This window comes from Anser brachyrhynchus (assembly GCF_964034855.1).
Source record: "Anser brachyrhynchus genome assembly, chromosome: 12".
Taxonomy (NCBI): domain Eukaryota; kingdom Metazoa; phylum Chordata; class Aves; order Anseriformes; family Anatidae; genus Anser; species Anser brachyrhynchus.
Window position 1 is genome coordinate 4,655,450 of NC_137707.1, and position 16,090 is coordinate 4,671,539.

The 16,090-nt window shown below is 36.8% G+C and overlaps 1 protein-coding gene across 7 annotated transcripts in view; it reads right to left on the minus strand.

Moving 5' to 3' along the window:
- The window catches only part of CDH13 (cadherin 13), a 489,849-nt gene that overhangs the window by 408,063 nt on the left and 65,696 nt on the right, over positions 1 to 16,090 (minus strand). The gene's annotated exons all lie outside the window — the stretch shown is intronic.

The following is a 16,090-nucleotide window of genomic DNA, read 5'->3' on the forward strand; positions in this document are numbered from 1 at the left end:
AAAATTCTGACACCAGTGTATATGCAGTTGATGATGGAATGTCCTACCACTACTATTTGTAATAGGGGGTTATTTAATTTGTTTATAAGTTTATACAATCAGGTCTTTTGGTGCATTTTGACTAAGTAGAGCTGTTCAAGTTGTACACAAAAATAGGAAGTCTTCAAGAACAAATTCAACTATACAATAATTTAAAAGCACTTTTCCTTGTGCATAGCAATTTAAAATTACTGGAGCACTTCAACTTTTTTTCATAAGTGCTTCAGCCTGGAAGTGATTGGGGTTCTGTGCTTGCACAGTATAAAGCAATTTAAAATTATTCAACTGCTTCAATTTTTGTGTAGGTACTTCTATTTGAAAATGATTGGGGTTCTGATCATGTTCTGTATTGAACAATTTTGTATTATTTAAATGCCGATTTATTTATTTAAATCAACGCTTCACATTTGGGACTGAGTTCTAGGAGACTATAGTGGAGTATAAGGCAGTTTAAATTATAGAAGCATTTTACATTTTAACATTTTTCATCTCCTATATAAAATTTCAGTTTGTAATAGTGAAAGTATGAAGCATTACACTTCAAAATACATCAGCATTATATAAAATCAGAATCATAATTTCTTTTTAAAATTTTATAAGACTTTCATAATCAAATTTACATGTCTTACTGCATACTATGAAACAAGTATTTTAGAAACTACAGACTTTTACTTCAGTAAATAAAAATAATTTCCAAGGATAAGAGCAAATTCTAAAAGAAGTTTTGAGTCCAAAAAAAGTGAGGGTTTATTTCACTTATTCATCCTCATGTTGAGCAATTGTTCAGGTCCTTTGTAGTACAGATAATGTGTTCACAAGGTTCTGGTTCAAGTTTATTCTAAACATTAATTTTATCAAGTAGAAAATTCAGATTGCACCTTTAGGAATGTCATTCCTCCTTTCACAGGACTGGCATATAGAAACCCGTTTGGATTTCTCCCTCCCCTTCTTTGGTTAATGAAGTTATCTTTCTCAATAGTTACAGACATCCTCTGGTCTCAAGGTTTGCCCTTTGACAAGAGGGGAAATTAAGCTGTGATGTTTGAAAATAGCATTGGAGATGTACAAATGGAAAACTAAGAAATACAGCTGACAGACATCAAACTATTAGTGAATCCTCTACTTTTTTAATGTCTGGTGTCTTTCACTAATATTGCATATTCGATATGCTTACATTTACTACTAAACACATGGCAAAAATCCAACACCAGTATTTTTGTACTTTCCACAGGGATATTCAATGAACATGAATGTGGTCTAACCACTGTTTTAAAATGTGACATTCTGGAAGGAAAAGTTAGTGACTAAGTTCTTCACAAGGCTTGCCTCCGTATTTCAGCTTTCACTTTTTAAACACAAATCACATATAAGAAATACAAAAATTTCTCACCAAGAAAAATAACTTCATATTCCTCTGCACATTCATTTGAAAGGATAGTGGCTAGTCCTTAAAGATATTTCATTGGCATGCCTTACTAATCACAGGCTTTTAATTTTGTGTCTCCAGTTTCAATTACAAGTAAACACTGACATCCTCAATTGCACTACACAGAGCTCCCCTTTATCCACAGTTAATCATGCTCACTGCAGCTATTCCCTAGGCTGAGGTTTCAGAGTTCCTAGCTTCTGCAAATCCTCAGTATTACATCTTTGGATTCAGAAATGAAAATACTAACATGTCTTATCGTTCAAAAACACGTGCCCTGGGTTCAGGAAGGACTGTTTTCTCCTCTCCCACTAGTGAGCTGCTGTGCTCCATGTACAGAATTAAGTTGTAAAGCATTGCTAAACTCATTTGAAATATTTTGCTTAAGTAAAACCTCATATTACTGTAATTAAAGAAGCTGTGAGAAACTGTAATTAGACCAAGTGTCCCACAAATATTAATCAGTAAAGTAATATTCTATTATTAAGAAGCAGCTATGCACAGTAGGAGTTTCTCTTGCAAGAAACAAGATTAGGAACCAAGCCAAAAGCAAGCCAGAAGGCACCACAAATTAGCCTATTTGATGCTTTGTTTTACTTTAGGAATGCTTTCACCTGTAGTTTACTTATTTTTGTACTGCATTTTAGTGAAGAAGGTATAAGCAGGCTTTGGGCTAAGGTCCTAGACCTTCTCCTTAGTGCCAGCGTGCCCAGACATTTTGTTAAGGATTTCCCTTCATCTCTTGGCTTGGAACACAGTGGAGGAACTCAGTGCACACCATGGGTAAACCACTTAACCTCCCTAAGTTCCCCCATCTGTAAATGAAAACAATACAATTAACATACTTCGCAGGGAGGTTCTGTCATTTACATAAGTGTTTTGAAGTGATTTGAAATCTTGAGTAAGTACCATATAAATACTTACAAATATTGGCTGTTTGAGGGACAATCAGGAACAATTTTGAGCATGCAAGAGATAAAATATCATGTCAAAAGCCTCAAAGTCTCTGAAACGTGAGGTGTGCTTAGCTTTATGTTGTTACCCCTGCTCCCTGCCTATCTGTTTAAAAAAGAAAAGCGATAGCTTAAAGTATTTTTCTCTTTGCAAAGTGAAAATACTGAGAGAGTCAGACTAGAATCCAAAAGTAGTAAGTGTTGCGGATTAGTGTAAGATACTGCTATATTCATGTCAAAATTATTTCTAAGTTACACTATCACATACAGGTTCACAACAATATTGTGCAAGATTGCAAATTTATTTTGGGGAGGAACCTTTAATGCAATGGTTTATAAGCAAATAAGTATACGGACCAGTTAATCAAGTATCTGTCCTTTCCAGCTCTGAGTTACTTCACATATATCAAGATGAAGTGATAAACTGTGCTAGTCGACTTTTCCACTGCTGTTAAGAAGAATTATTTTTTAAGCAGCACTTTAAATCACAGATTGTTACCTGAGCTGTTAAAAATAGATTTAAAATTGAGACTTTATCTAAGCTATATCTATTTGCTACATCTAGAATACAACCATTAACTTCCTCCTATATTGCCCTTGTGTGTATTCACCACCCCTAAAGAGAGGGGTTTGCTTTAGAAGACAGACGGAAGAAGAGATCTATAAAGAACAAGGCTTCAAAATTTGAAAGTCGGATTTTTATTTTTATTTTTTAATTAGGTTGAATAGCTACATTCATATATAGATATGCAAGTCAAGCATTAGCTATTATGATCTTTTCAGCACTGTAGAAAATTATAATCAAGCCCAACTCTTAGTTCTCCATGCCTCAGTACTCACAGATGTTCTTTATGTATTACTGAAGAAGCGACAAGCAAACACACCATCCACAGCTTCCATAGGACTCTGCCTTTTATACATGATGAAATGCATCTCAACTAGAACAGTCATTCTAGTAGCTTGTCTATACTGAAATGTTACCTTTTTATTTTGCACTTGTTAATGCCTTGATGACAACAAATTCTTCATAAGTAACTTGCATAAAATCAATATTAATATAGAAAATTGAAAAGTAAAACTCTTACAAGAGATTTATGCTCAATGTAACCCTAGGTTTTAAACTCACACAGGACATTTAAAAATTCAAACAAAGTAGTGATCTACCTTGTAGAACACGACAAAAACTTTGAAAGACAAAGCCATAATGCAAATGAGACAATTACGTTTGCTTCTGCCAAAAATAAAATTGAAAATCCCTTGTATGCATTGGCCAGAGAAACAAAAGCCAAGTAGTAAAAGCAACAAATATTACACCGAACACATGAAGAATGAGAAAGTGTTTGGTCACGTGTCAGGGAAACCACTCGTTCTATTCCTTTCTTTCAAAAATAAAGAGAATCCAGAAAGTTAGGCACAGCAGATTTGGCAAAAGTAGGAACATTCCCAAAAAGCAAGAGTTTGCTATGATATGTTATTCTCATGCAGTGAGATGAGGGATTTACAGTATTTAGATATATATTTAATTCAATTGGTAAAGAACCTAGAGGAAGAACTCATTAGTGAAAGTCAATTAGCCCCAAGGGGGAAGCAAGCAACAATGGAGATGAGTTGAAGAAGAACTGAGAGTTGGGGGGTGCAGAATGTTCTCTTATGAAGTTCACAGAAGATGCTTCACAACAGTGTTGTGTGCATGACGGTTCTACATTCAGCACCACCAAATTGCACGGTCAACATTACAGGCTGCATATAATTTCTATCCAATATAAACACACCAATGTTTCTTGGTACGTTATTTGTTTCACTAACACAGTTCATATTGTTTCCATGCTCACCAAAAATTGGTTAAAAAAAAGGATAAGGAAGAAGGAATAATTAGTCTTCTTTCATAGCTTGCTCTAGTCAGCTTAGAGGATGGAGAATTCTCCTGCCAACCTACAAGGGTAAAATCCTAACCCTCATGAAAGCCTCATCTGCAATGAAGCCAGAATCCCATCCCACATATTTTTATTTAATCTCTGTGCCTTTTTACTTGGCAATTTACTTCTTGTCATTAGCTGCCTTCTATGGCCTAAATTTGGTTTCTCTCTGTTTTGGCTTTAATTTCTGTTTCCCTTATCCTACATCCCGGAGGCTGCCAGGATTATTGGACAGTTCAAAGGGGCACATGTGCATGAATTCCCTTCACAGCTATGACAAAGACAAGAGCATCCATTTTGCACTAAGTAGCATTCAGTTGCCAGCTATAAAAATGCAGGTGGCCTGTGTGGTTTTAGTAAGGAGTTTTAGAGAGGAGTTCATACAAATACATACACAACTGCATGTGTAGGTCAAGTTTCCACTGGAAATGGCACTACAATTGACAGACTACAAGACTAATACACTTTATAACCTTTACCTCCACAACAACGTTAACTCATTGTAAAATTTGGTGCAGTACTACATTAAAAATTGAAGAGGTAGAAATTATTAGTTAACTCATTAGTAGACACCCATCTCTAATTAAACAGAATCATAAATGTAGTGAGAAATCAGTATGTTGAAAAGGTCTCTCTCTCTCTCCAGTCAAAACATCAAGGGAAAAATTTGGTAGGTAGAAAATTTCTACTGAATAATTGATATACATCTTTCTGCCTGTGAAAAGCCTAGGGAAAAAACAATAAAGTCAATATCTTCAAGGTAGGTCAATATTAAAGCACTTTGATAGGAGAGCAGAAAACCATCTGAGACTAGCAAAGATTAAATTAGGACCAGAAATGAAGATGAATAAGACTTCAAAAAGCAGAAATAAAATAAAACCATCTAATTCAGTTAATGTGAATGACATTTGTTGTGGTCTGTTATGCATAGCTTAGATAAAATATTCCATAAAAATAATTCTAGAGTGATTTTCCCTCCCTTGGGCAATACTGCTGTTCTAAAGGGGAGGTATGCTGGGACAGAAATAAACAACAAAATATTTGTGTAGTTTAGAAGTGTGTGGTAAAGAAAAAAAACACACAACAAATGGTCCTGAAATGTTGAAACATTTTGTTACCATTTTTGAACAAAATGAACAGTTAAAGACTCCCAAATCAGAGTGCATCATTTTAATTTTTTTTTATTTTTTTTTTTAGCCAAGCTGTATGGTTTCATTCATGTTACTTCAACATTATGCTTCTTTACTGCTGCTGCATGGTCTAGAAGCTAGTAATTTTGCCTCTCTCATCCTGTGTATTAGGGTACCCATCTGAATGATAACTTGCTACATGCTTCTGCCATTCAATCATACAGGAGAATTAGGGACACCAACAAGGCACCTGAGCTGTAGCCTTCAGAGGCCACATTCCTCACACCAACGAAACAGATTGCTATTAAACTGGCATAGAAGAAAAAGTTTGTTTGCTTTTAGTCTCTAAGATGTATCAACTGTAGATTACTTGATCTAAATTAATTCAATTTTTGATTTTCAAATGGAGGAGGAAATAAAGGTAAAGTTATTTAGAAGATATCAGGAATAATTTTAGAATTTCATACAAAATATTCTGAGCCACCTGCACAGCTGGACTTCACTGGCTTACTGAACCACCACTTCTTTCTTATTTTTGGAATTATTTAAAGACATTTCAGTATGCTGTTATAGTGTCATTTAACAGCTTCATTAGTTCAGCATAGTGGTCTACAGGCACACCAAGCTGGCACAACCAACAGTACAAGACATTAGTGGGGCAACCCAACACAGGTTGACCAGCTCTGTTCAGGAGGAGGACGAAGTTTTAGCCCAGGATAAGAGCTGCAATGCAACTAAATTGTTTCTAGTGACTAACTCACGACTTTCAGAGTAACATAGACAAAGTCAAGCCCTGCCTAGTTGTGGAGTCACTTTTTCATACACTAGCTGAGGTTATAATGCAGGAAAAAAAATATCATGCGTCTCACAATCTCAAATAAATAAAGTGTTGGGAGAAGAAATGGCAGCAATAAAGATTGAAGAGAAGCATTTCCAAACTCAGAACTGCATTCTGAAGTAGTTCATGTGTTAACCAAGCTGCCTACATACAGTTTTTCTACGAAATTGAAAACCAGACTTGTCACCTTTGCATGGTTTCAATGTACTGAATCACACAATAGTTTTGTTACTAATAGAATTGTTACTAATGAAAACTACCATTTAATTCTTTTATTACTTTTATTACTTAAACTATAAACTAAGAACTTATAAAGCTACAATAATATCTCCAGTTTACCTGACCTAGTTTCTACAAAGCTATATTGTAAGCTACACTTTCATTATGCTTAAGCGAATGCTCACCAAAGCAGATTCTGGCAAGCAGGAGTAAGGCACAAACTCCAAAGGTATTGCAGGGTGCCTTCCTTCTCTATTATCCTTTTTAGTTTGTATTCCCCATTATATTTAGGGTCCCCTGTTGTGCCATAAAGAACAGTGAGTCTACCTTGAGCATAAATTAATGTGAAGCTATTGCAGCAATTTCTTGCTTCCCCTATGAATTCTCTCAACAACACACCTGTTTTAGGCATGCACTAATTATTTTGCAGTTACCTGCTGGAAGGAGAAAGGAAGCCTGATAGCAATGAATTGAACTTGCCCTTTGTCCTCTTTCATTGTATCTACCTACAGCAGACAGCATGAAAATGCAACTCAATTAAAGACAGCCCTCTTGTCATAATACACGCAGAAGCTCTCCTCACAGCAGAAGCAGGAAAGTTTTGCCATGACACTCCTTGTTGCATTTGACAAGTTTATTCAAAAACAAATATGTCAGTGGGGAGGTCTGTCATTCTAATCCTGTTCTTTATGTGAGAGCTGCTAATGCAATTTCAGCTACCTGAATAGAAGGGCTCTTGCTTCCAGATGTTCTTTTGTGCCTTGCAGACAACAAGCGCTATAGGATTGACACCAAAAGGGATGAGCATTTCCCCCCACCACCACCACCAATAGCTTCCTCTTAGCACAGGGCTTACAGCTGCCTTGTTGATTTCTGTAATTCTGATAGGTATAGTATAAACCAGTATAATGCTATCCTTTTATAGGTCAGTCTGTCGCATAATAGCAACAGAAAGAGGGCAATTGTACTGAACAAGGCGGCAAACTGAAATTTCTCTTGAGCTATTGAAAGACTATTTAAAAGCTGAAAGAAAAATAACAGATTGATTCAACGAATCAAGACTTGGAGAAAATTGTAGACTATTTGTGCTTCAGGATGCAAACCTCAAATTGCAGTGTCAGAGATTAGCCATACTTGTACTGATTGGAGATAAAGCAAACCTGCAGGAAAAACTCTGCAGGGAACACCGGGGTACTGAGGAGGATAAGGAGTTGGAGCGGCCAAGCCAGTGCGAGTGTCACAGCCAGCTGAGGAAAGGAGCTGGAAAGAAGCTCAAGTAACTTTTGGCAGCAGCCTTAGAAGGTACATGGACATCTCTGTTGCCTGCTGGTGTGCAGTAAGGCTAAGTAAAAGAAAATAAACAAGAAAAACCCTAATAACAAATGAGGTAATAGCTTTTCCTGTTGCATTTGTTAACATTAGCTAACCAATAAGCTGGTTTTATTTCATTAATAATGTATTACTGTTTTCTAATCAGCATAACATGCTTTTATTTTTTTCTTTTTTTTCATCCAGCCTTTGCAAATATTAAAGAAATAAGCCTTGATATGACACTACTTAGAGATTTATTTTTTTTAAATCCCATTTGAAAATAGCAAACAGATGCAAATAAAGCCATGCACGAGAAAGAATAGTAAAAGAACACAAGTGTTAAGATTTTCACATAGGGATGCTTCCAATGAATTGAGATCTGCATTTGGCTTTACTTCTAGACATCAATTTAAATTATTCTGCATCTGTTTATTGTCTAAAAGAAACATGCTTTCTTCCCACTACTGATGATTTGTGATGTGTAAGTAGCTTTTATATAGACATGAGTTTTTGTTTGTTTTTGTTTTTAAAACACGAGCTTCTGCTAGGACATAAAGAGCTTTCCTTAAAGCACATAGTGCAGCTATTAAGCTGCTCCACAGGACTGCTGAGCATTTGCAATTCTCTCTAAAGCCAATGGAGGCTGAAGGTGCTCAGTAATTTTCCACGGCTAAGAGACATTTTGGAGAAGGAACACTGGACCAGAACAAGTCTACCACCTATGCTGAGGACAGTGTGCTTTGCCCAGAGCAACTGTGAACAAAGATACTTGCTATATGGATTGTCGTGCCCAGTATGTGCAATACCCAGAATTTCACTCCACATACAACTACTCAGACATATAAGCAAATGCTACATAGCAACATCGATACGTTTTCTCATTGCCAAAAACCTTGGAGAAAATCATTTGTTCTACTCATCTTCACAGAATGGAAAATGTGTTATAAAGATCAAGATCAAAATCTGATCTAAGGAGAACAGGAGTCATTGGTATTTAAGACATGGTATCACCACAACTTATCCAATTCAACAGCAGCAATCGTTTTCTTAAGTGCGGATATGCATTCATACTCCACGAACGGCTCACACTCAGCAAGATGGAAAGACATAGTTGTGTCTCAAGTTACATAGAAAAAGATTATTTTTCTCTAGGCCATTGAAAAAATTGTCTTATTTTAAAGTACTGTAAGTGATCCCCTTTTCTCTGAAAGAAAAAGAAAGTAATTGCTTCCAATTTGCTTGTTATCAAAGCATGATGATGCATCCTTTTCTTCTGTAAAAATTCATGTAATAGATGTACATAGCTGCTCAAATATGCCGCTTCTCATCCATACGCCATTTTCTCCTACCTTGTGGTTTTTGGGGGGAAAACGTCTATAGAACAAATGCAAAGCGAGCAAAAAATGCAAAGCCATGCAGCGAACAACAATAGAGATGTTCTTCCAGAGACTTGACTGGAAACTGCACCCTCCCTTGTTAAACATGCTAACTAATGTGAGCAAATTAACCACCTGGTTTATATTCAAATTCCTTTTCAAACATAATTCTCTTGCTATTCCTTTCCATGTTCATCTCCTGTTGAAATAAGAGAAAATCTGCACAACCTTGGAACGTAATTGTTATCAGATGGTAATCTGGTGCTCTATCTATATGAAGTACATTGTTTTCCTAACTGCAGAAGGACAGAAGAATTGGCTTACAATTAAGGCACTATACTCTGTGAAAATTGGGTCAGGTTTCCAGCAGACTCCTTTGTGTTATCAAATGTCTTTTGGAGTGGCTGGCAGACTTGTGACTGACGTCTGTGGGGTTTGGCTTGGGTCCCTCGCAACTTCGAGGAAATGCAGATAGCAGCTGCCTCCTCTGCCTGCCTGACCCCCTTCTCCCTTGTTTACCAGGTAATCTGGGGGGTCGGATTATCAGAGTTATGTCTCTTGGCAGTATATAACATCATGTTTCCCAAACCTCAGTCAAGCGAGAAGAATTCCTTGAGGCCATGCCTAGACTTTCTCCCCTTTTCTACAGCACAGAGCACACTGCTTCTATTATAATAAATCACTCTCTGAAAATGGCAACTGACAGAGTAAAAACACTTTGAATAGTAGCATATTTACACCAGATGTGAACATAGGTCACCAGAAAGATGTTCAAATTAAAACAGATGGAGAATCAATGAGGCAGAGAGCTATAGGAAAGCACTTCTGCATGGCAGAAGTAGCAAAGGCGGCTGTGCCTTGACTCTGGAAAGGGAGACACATTCTGAGGGAGGCAATATGGAGAAAAAGCTGCCAAGGTCCTCACAATTTCCCTCCTCCTACACTGACACAAGCTGCTTTTGTGCTGAAAACTCATAAAAATGGTTCCAAAACTTATGGAAATCAATGAGAATCTGTCCAGAAATTATAATGGATTTTGAATCGGACATGCAGTGAAATATTTCCTCATAATAAATTAAAAAAAAATCACATTTATAAGATCATGAAGTGAGAGTAATAAGTATCCTGATATGTCATACTGTTTGCCAGGGGATTACAGTACATAGGTAACATAGGTTGTTCAATTTTACACCAATTTGCAGTAAAACTGAGGGTTTTCATGATGCCTTCTACACAGAACAGAACAGAAAGAATAAATGGATAGAAAATAAGAGGTTGTATTATTTTTGCATTGTCTGGCATAATACCTTCAAATGAGTCATGGATGATATGCACATCTTTATGCTGAAGGGACTACTTCATAGTTATGGTATTTTTTTTTATTTTTTTTTTTTTATTATGCACATGAGTATCTATTTCCTGTAGACAACTTTTCTCTTGCTAACTTCTGTTTCATAGCGGTGAGTCAGAAAATAGAGCAAAGATGTTTATATCATCATGTACTTCCTCTGAGGCTTTGAGAACTTCATTGTATACATGACATTGGTTTGTATCCTTCCTTTTCCTCCCTGCTGTTCAGTTTTACCTACACACTCCCTAAATCAATAGCAGATACTTTGAAATGCCTAATTCACCATGGAACAAGTTTTAATACTGTTGGTACAATTTTACAGGAGATGGGAACGGTGCAAAGAATGAGAACTGGATGAACTAATTGGTCTTTTCTTATCTAGGATATACAAACACACTGGCGTTGCTTATGCACACCAATGGTCCAGGCCTTCATAAGAGTCCCTTAAGCTCTCTTTTCTTCCAGTCCTGTTTCTTTATACTGCCTTAAGAAACAGGATTTGAGAGAACAACTCTGCCTATTTTCATGCACTCACAGCAGGACAGTGATTACACAAAAAGAAACCATAACATTTAAGGAATAAAGAAGTGATGCCAGAGACGTTTGGTACTATATGTGATGTAAAAACACTTACTGGGTTGACTTTTAAGTGACACTGCTTGGGAAGGGTCCCCCAGGTATAAGGGCAGACTGACAGAAGCAGAGAATAAGCACTTGCAAGAACAGTCTTTGAAAGAGGGTCCTGTACTCGACTGAAAAATGAAACACCAGCAGATCCACAGGCAATAATGTTCTTTTTAAAAGTGAAAAATAAGCTTTATGACTTTTTTCCATTCAGATGGCTTTTAAATTAAAATAAACAAACAACCACACACACGATAGACACCTTCTTTACTTAGGTTCTAAACATTTCCCCCACGCATCTCTTCTTGATACTTCCTTTCAGGGTGTCTGTTATGAAAATGCCCTATATCAACATAATTTGATGATAACTTCCTCCGTATCTTCACTGCCTTAAAAATGTTCCCTGGATTGACACAGCAATCACATTGGGAAGATATCCATCTGCCTGGAAAACTTTCCTTTTCCACTGAGAGCTTACCTACCCATGCATCCACTACCAGGAATGGCAGTCTGCTGAGTTAAAAGGCTGCGATTTAATGCGTGTGCTTACTACCAGCAGATAGATCCATCCTTTTTACATTACAAGACTAGTTACCAACGTACTTTCGCCAGGCTGGTCCATGACTTCTCCCCCTACTGCCCACTTATTATACAGCAAGAGAGTTTCCTTTTCCTAGCTCACTTTCATAATCCCCATTTTGATAAAAAAAAAAAAAAAAAACTCTACCTACCCAGCAAACAAAAGCTGTCTGTCAAAGGGAAAGAGATTTCATTTCCACATATTGGGTACCACAGTGATCCCATCTTGCTACCTGTCTCTTTGGTAAAAGCAGCTAGGAAATGTGGATGAAAAAAGTTAGACTGGCAACTTCACGGCTGAGGCAGCTTCCCCAGCCTTTCAAAAGAGAATCCCATCTGACAGCGCTTCTTCTGTACTTGGGATTCATGCTCACAATAAGGAGACATAATAGCAAGGTGGGAACTGGGTAGCACTGAAGAGAAACTCCTTGAAGGGCTGTGATAAATGATAAAGACATAGCAGAAGAAGGTGAAATCAGAAGTGCTGTTGCCTTTGTGAACTCTGTGGCAAATCACTTGAGTACTATGCCTGAAAAGCCAAGTTTCAGATTGCATTTTTAATTTCCCTCCCCTCAAAATTGCTACGTGGTGAGCTTTTCAGTAGACTGAAATCCTGTGTGACATGTAAAGCTTTTGACTTCCAAGATGACTTTGGATCATTTTAATAATATAGCTATACTATCAGAGGGAATATTTCCAAAGAAGCAACTGTAAATCTTCTACAATTCCTAAGATTTCATAGGTATTAAAGTCAAAAGGAAACAAAGTGATCATCTAAGTCTAACCTGCTACATAATAAATGCCAAATATTTTTCCTCAGTAATCCGGCTCAAAAACCTGAACTACGCACCAAGGATGAGAAGATGTTTTTTTCTCATTAAATCGCCTACTTAGGGACATAATTTCAACAAGGGATGTAAAAGTATTAGATCAATGTCTTCATTTGATGGAAATCCTAAACAGCCTAGGAAGTAGCTTAGCTTTTTAATTTATTTATTTATTTTAACTGGAAAAAAATCAGAACGCAGTTTTCTTGAAGTGTTTTTCCTTCCGCCAGAATATCATTTCTACTTCTCAGCCCCAGTTAATCTGATCCACTTTAATTAATTGAAATTGTTTCATTCAATCTCAAAAATCCCAACTCAGATGCTCTAAGCTTGACTGTAAAGTCAAGCTACAGGGTAACAGGACATGTCCTAACTGTAACACTTAAGAAACATAGCATTATCTCTACTAATTCAATAAATGGTGGGGAAGTTCCTCAGCTTGTAAGCATCACGTCTGGCAAAACAAGCCTTGGTTGTAAGCCTCATGAACCTCTGAAATACCAGCTGCCACCTGCACCTGAATTACTTTTCACCTACACCACACAGTTCTCAGGCACACTTACTTCTGATTTTCAAAAGCAGCTATCCCATTCCTCTAAATAGGTTATGTACAAATTTGATTATAAAATCGTGTATACTTCACATCTTGGATGACAGTATTGCTAGTACATTTTATTTGTTTCTTTTCTACTTGTTTGTGAAAGACGCATGTTGACAAATCCTCCCACCATTTAAATACTTCTGTGTGACTGTAAAACTTATATCCCAAAGTTAACGAGGTGTTTATAACACTGTCTACACGTTGGTGGGTAAAAAAGCTATATACCTATTAAAAACATACTGATCTGCAATGTTAGCGTGCACAGGTATAGTTTAATCCTATAGGTCTATATCTGACCCAGGAGAGAGATGTTCCACTAAATAAGCACAATTTGATTGCAACAGGAAAGCATTAAATGGAAGCAGAATTGGGCCAAGAGAATGAGCACTTCTAGTCCCCTCATCACTCTTAAGGTGGGAGCGCGAACAATGGCACTCGAAAATTTAATACAAGGCAACAATAGAAAGAAGTGGCACCCATCACCCAGCCTTCCTTGCCGTACACAGGGAATTGTATAATCAAAGGAAAAGCAGAACAACGCACATGCAATCACACATGTCTTACAAAGGCAGAACTACTCCAGCCCTCCTGCCACTGCAGTTCTGGAAACTGCAGGCTCACCTCCTTTCTGCAAGAGTTTACCCAAACTCCTAATAGAAATACAGAGAACAAAAGCAATGCATGAGTATCTCCTCTGACACCATTTCATTAATTTGATACAAACTATGACACCTGGGTGCCACATCTTAAATCGGCATGATTTCCTTCAAAACTTAATTGTCATGCAGCATATAACGCACCTTACTCTGATGCTCCTGGCAGGAGACAACAATATTAGCTATGAAATCTGTAGGTTTCTGCCAAATTCACAAGTACTGGCAGTGAAACCTATGGAAAGGGCAGACTGGGCTGTGAAAATGAGGAGTAATTTAATGCAAATGTTCTATAGCACTCCCCAGGCTCCAGGATTAGGGATGTCAAAAAATTTAAGTGCTCCTTCTGGTTATTACTATGGAGAACTGATTATTGCTCACTGTATATAAGGTTTTCTAAAATGATTGTATTTTTCTTAAGTCTTTCATTATTTTGTTCACTAAAGTATATTTTGCTGTGTGCTCAATAATTCCCCCACACACAAAGTGAACGTTAATTGTTAAGTTCTGACTTTAACCATGATTTTCCTTTCACTTAACTTATTTTTACTCCCTAGTGTAGCAGATAATGGCACATGTTTAAAAAAATAAAAAGATGGGGGGGGAAAGTACATTTACTAATGTAAGTAAGCATAACTTATGTTGGGAGCTAGACTATTTCAAACATACCATCTAATTTTCTCAGAGAAATGTTAAAAAAACATCTGGAGATTGCTTTTGAAGATGAAAGTACCCATGTGCACAAGGTGATTGAAAGTTACATAAATATATTTGCCCAGACTTCCAAATGCTGTAAAGAAAGTTCATACAGGTCACTGTGATTCATTGAGATGGATACACCTTACAGTCACGTTTATGTAACAGGAATAATCCTGATTAATTACTGAAAATTTCTGGATTAACAGCTGTGCTGTCATGCACAGCTGAATAGTTCATTAGAGAATTTAATCTAAGTGCAATCTGTCTAAAGAAGAATAAAATATATTGAAGAACTGTAACGAGATAAGCATAGTCAGCATTCTTCTCTTACAAGAAATGAAGCAGACTTTTACTTATCGCCCCCTTCAAGAGGGGGGCTGAAAGTGGAGGAGAGTTCGTTTCTTGAATCAATATAGAAAAAAAAACTGCTAATGAAAAATTTGTCATTCTTTGATTTATAAATATTTACTTATTAGGAAAAAAAATGCTTAAGTGGCAGCCTCCAAGAGCTAATTCTCCACAGAAATAATCTGCTGTCTTGAAAAAACAATGAATTTCATGGAAATACAGCCTGAACTTCCTTAGAAAGGCCTTTGGTTTGGTAGATTTTCAATATGCAAGCTGTGTTCAATGGTTGGTAGAAACTGTGTTCCTGCAATAGAGATTGGTCTACTGAGAAAGTGATGCAACTTTACAGATAAACTATAGTGGTACAACTCTGATGAGATCCAGAAATGGAATGGTGTGGATACTTCTGTAAAGTATCACCATTTACTAGTACTTAATCTTTATTCGTGCTGAACCTCAGTATTTGACCTGTCAAGCATCCGTTTGATATTCAATTATCTATCAGGTAGGTTTGTTTGTTTTTAAGCCACAGCTAAGAATGGTGTTCACTCATTGTTAGTCTTCTGATCCCGAGAGAGAGACATTTCTTTAGTATAACAATTCAGACCTATCACAGAACTGCACATCAGGTAAACATGAACTACACTCCAAAAAAAAAAAATTGATGCCTGATCTCTTTCATTGACTGTGAAAATAGCCAAGAGAACTAGGTCAGGCACAGACATATCTTGTTTTAGACTTCACATACATATGAGATTTATAAAATGGAGTACCCAGAGAAGGATCACTTATGAAAATCTGGTTACCTTTCTGTCTACGTACATGCATATGCTTAATGGGATCCAACTGCTCCTGTAATTGATAAAAAGCCACCGTCTTTTATCACAGGGAAAACTAATTCCTCCATTCCCATTACTGCCAGAAAACTATCTTCTATCGCTTTTTTTAAAAAGGTATGCATTTTTCCCTTCCTTATTTACTGAAAACAGTCATAATGAAACTCAACTGTTTTCTTAAGTGCTTTATTTCTAACAACAACATAATCAAGATAGAGTCACTGCTGGAAAGCTGATGGAATGAAAGCGTTCATTAATCACTGGGTGCATAAGTATATGGGAGATGCTAGTCTATATTTTGGTTGAAAAAGGGGTGATTTACAGTTGCGCACATTCCTCAGAATTGATCCAAGTTCTGTAAGAG